Source organism: Gavialis gangeticus, unplaced genomic scaffold (genome assembly GCF_001723915.1).
Source record: "Gavialis gangeticus isolate Ggan-Ray unplaced genomic scaffold, GavGan_comp1, whole genome shotgun sequence".
Classification (NCBI taxonomy): Eukaryota; Metazoa; Chordata; order Crocodylia; family Gavialidae; genus Gavialis; species Gavialis gangeticus.
Genome location: NW_017728994.1, coordinates 26,010,979 through 26,014,882, shown reverse-complemented (window position 1 = coordinate 26,014,882; position 3,904 = coordinate 26,010,979). Strand labels below are relative to the sequence as shown.

The 3,904-nt window shown below is 43.8% G+C and overlaps 1 protein-coding gene across 4 annotated transcripts in view; it reads right to left on the bottom strand.

The window, feature by feature from the left end:
• NDST2 (N-deacetylase and N-sulfotransferase 2) overlaps positions 1 to 3,904 on the bottom strand; it is a 234,458-nt gene that overhangs the window by 189,739 nt on the left and 40,815 nt on the right. For 3 of the 4 annotated variants that reach the window (XM_019502410.1, XM_019502414.1, XM_019502411.1), the window contains exon 2: positions 2,428 to 2,509. The exons of the other annotated variant lie outside the window; for it this stretch is intronic. The gene's annotated coding sequence lies outside the window, so the exon portion shown is untranslated. The remainder of the gene's footprint in view (positions 1 to 2,427; positions 2,510 to 3,904) is intronic. 4 annotated transcript variants of the gene reach the window in all.

Genomic DNA, 3,904 nt, shown 5'->3' with positions numbered 1-3,904 from the left:
GAGGTGGGTGGCTCAACACAGGAGCGCCCCCTACTGGCCTGCCACAGGCCCCACATGCTGCTTTATAAATGGTGGTTTTAAATGGTTTTCAAAGGAACCCCAAGACAGGTACTGTTTTCCTTGACCTCACAGCAGCATACAGTATTGTTTGGCACGCAGTCAGCTCATAAAAATAGCAAGTGCCTACCTTGTTGAACTGCTCCTTTGCAATAGATGGTTCAGGGTGCACTTGGGTGAGAAGACAAGCACTTGGAAAAGACAGACAAATGGACTGCCTCAGGGATCTGTGTTTGCTCTGATTTTGTACAATTTTTACACCGATAACCTGCCACAAACCCAGTCACAGAAATTAATCTATGCTGATGACATCTGCTATGGACTCCAAGCCCAGACTTTCTATGAGCTAGAACACACTCTGAACAGTTTCATTACAAAGCTGGCTGACTACTACAACATTTGGCGCCTCCAGCCAAGCATCAGTAAGACAATTTCCAGCATTTTCCACCTACACAATGCTAATGCTGGCCAGGAGCTAAACATCTACCTGAATGGTCAGAGGCTGAGGCACGAAATGCAACCCATCTGCCTGAGCATGAGGCTAGACCAGACACTGAGCTACCATGAACACTTGAAAAAGACAGCAATGAAAGTTAAGGTACGCAACAACCTCCTTAACAAGCTTGTGGGTCATTGTAGGGGGTGAGAGCTTCAACCCTAAGGATGTTGGCTTTTGCCATCTCGTACTCTGTGACAGATTACTGTGCACCAGCCTGGAACCAGTCATCACACACCAAACCTGCCGAAGTGCAGCTACATTTGACAATGCGCATTATCTCAGGAATTCTTCAACTGACCCCTCTCTATCATGGCTCCCAGTCCTAAGCAACATTGTTCCCCAAACCAAGGCTGCTGCTGTACGACAAGTTCTTAAATCCACCTGCTGCACATCTACCATTGTGACACCCATTGTGGTCCAAACTGCTGCACCAGGACCACACCATGGAGACCCTCCGGTGTGAGGAATGGAAGTCGACATTATCACCAAACAACTTCCTTATCACATATCCTACAGTCTACCCACTCAGCTTCAACCTGCCACATCATTAGCGGGCCTTGTTGAATAGGTTCCAGAAAGGGCAAAGTCTATGTGCAGCCAACCTCCACCATCAGGGTCTTCACAACAACCCAGACTGTAGCAAAACACACCATGCTTCATATTGTCGATGACTGCCTGCTGACTAAGTTCAGTAGCAGACTACAGAAACTGCACATGGCCACTGACGATGCTACTGCATGGCTCAGCAATTATGCACATGCTGACTGAGTGAGTGAAAAAAGGGACAATGGGAGACAAAGGATAGCAGAAGGGAAGAAAGACAAAAAGAAATGGAAGAGATTGAGAGCCAGCCAGGGGAAAAGAAGCATGAGAAAAGTATTCTACAATGTGGCAGAAAAGTTGAAGCTCCTCCTTTCATAAACCTCCACCTGGCACTTGGTGCTGTGCCTGGTCTTTATAGCTGGCAGCATCATCTTCCTTGTGTCCAGAGCATGACACAGCACAGCAGGTTTTCCTTTCTTGCAAAGCTTCTTGTTTCGCACTGTGTGTGTACCCACAGCACTCTGTTACTAAAGAAACCCACACCTGGGAAGGAGTGATCACAAAAGTATAGCCCACAAAATGGTGCCTGTGGACTAATTCTTCCTCTCCCAGCCGCGCTAGATATGGAGTCATTAGATGAACAACAAACAGATTTGCCACTTGGAATCTACTACTAAAAATACAGCATTCCCATGCCCCCAAACAGTAGTAGCACAACAGTTCAACTTTACAATGCATGGTGGACACGATAGGACAGCTAAAGAAAATAGGAGTAACCCAATCTCAGAGCCAACTTGCTGATACCTACATTGTGCATCAGGATTTTATAGCTTCTTCTAGAAAAGACACTGCCTGGTGGCCAGAGAACCAAAGTGCTTGGACTCTATTCTCAACTCAGTCCCAATATGTTCTCTGTACCTCAATTTACCTATCTATAAGTGGAGGTAACTTCACAGGTGCTCTAGCACTTGGAGGTCCTGGTCATAGATCAGGACCCCATTGAATGAGGCATTATAAACCAAAAATTCAAGCATAGCCCTTGGTTCAAACAGCTTGCAGTTTAAAGGTCTGAAAATCTGCTATACAACTATGGAGAATTGCTCGATCGCCAAGGCACCTCACATGCGGCAACAAGAGAACGACAAAAGGGAGAGAAGAGTGGACAGCACAATGTAACAGAGGTGTACTCATCTCCCATGCCAAAGGTAATATCTGTTTTTTTCACAGCCTTCAAAAACATGCAAAACCAGAGATCCCCAGGAAGGAAGACATCCTTTCCCCCAGGCTACCCAGGCCTAAATTATCAGTTACCTCCACTTCTCACTTACCTCAAGAAGCAGCCATGTACAGTTGAAGGAAGAGCCAAGCTACACCATATCAGAAGCAGCCAGAGTAAAGGACACTGTACCCCTGGGGAAAGGAAACAGAGTGTAGTATAACATACTGATACAAGGCCACGTGAGCCAATGAAGTTTTCCAAACCAGACGCATCCTTTGGTACCCTTTTTTCCAAATGAGCTGAGGAAGTTCAGTTTGCAAGGAAATCTCCTGTGAGCATCAGTAGTTAAAGCTGAAATCTGAATTTCTAGATCCCACTTTGATTTTGAAATTGTGGGCATGGAAAGTAATAAAGGTAGTATTCTACTAATGTTACATGACCCTCAGTTTACCTGATTGATAGGAAGAAATAAACAGGGGACCAAAAACAAACAAACAAACAAAAAACAAAACAAAAAAACAAACAAACAAAAAAAAATGAACTTATGGTAACTTAAGGGAATGTTGGAGGAGAATGTCAGCTTCCTACCTGGATAGCTCCAGCTAAGCTGTTTATTCTTCCCAGGCTCAGGAAAGGGGCACTAACACATTACAATCTCTGCCCAGAGAGGAAAGGAGGTGAGCTGGCAGCATCTGTGTAGGACTACCTGGTTCATGCCAGAGAGGCATGAAAATAGTCAAATCTGCCACTGGAGAAGAGGGAGCTAAGCAGGATCTAAAGCACAACTTGACCTATAACTGTGACAAACATTTTATAATCTGGACAGCACAAAATTCACCACCTCCTAATAATCGGACAAAATCAGATGCAGATAACAAAATCTGCCAAGTAAGAGGAAAGCTGACCTTATTGCTGCCAAATAGAATCAATTTCCTTTGTCATTTACAGAGGAAGCCAGGGGACACCACTACTCCACCATTCTTAAGTAGTTAGTACTGGCATGTAAATAGTCTACTGTTCCCTACATAGTCTCCCTATGTAGGGACATACTGTAGAAGTCCAGTGTTCACATACACTTGTCCCTGGACAAATTTCCTAACTCAGAAAAAAAACTCCTTTCAGAATCAGAATCTTCTCCTGGGGTAGGAAAGGAGGGAAGTTCTTAATTTTTCTGGCTGGAAGGAACCTTTGCATTAACAATACATTTTTGCTTTCCATAAAATGCTCCCATTACCCAGTTCTCTTGTACATGTGAACCACAGACCTATTTATCCTGTAAGTAAAAAATAATCACCTTTCAAATACATAAGAGATAGATATAGCATCCCTACTAAAGGCAGAGGTGCATTGAATGGAATGAGTGTTTCCAAGAAGAAAGCCCTTATACAAGGGTAAGTGACTTCTGTAGCACAGCTAGGTACATGATTATCTACTCTCTCAACCATTTCTACAAATGTTGGCAAATATACAACAACTCCATTTAGGTATTCATAAACGCACGTTAAACAGAAGGAAGGCCTTTTTTTTTAACCTGTGTTCCATCAGAGATTTCCCCCCCCCCACACCAAAAAAAAAAAAAAAAAAAA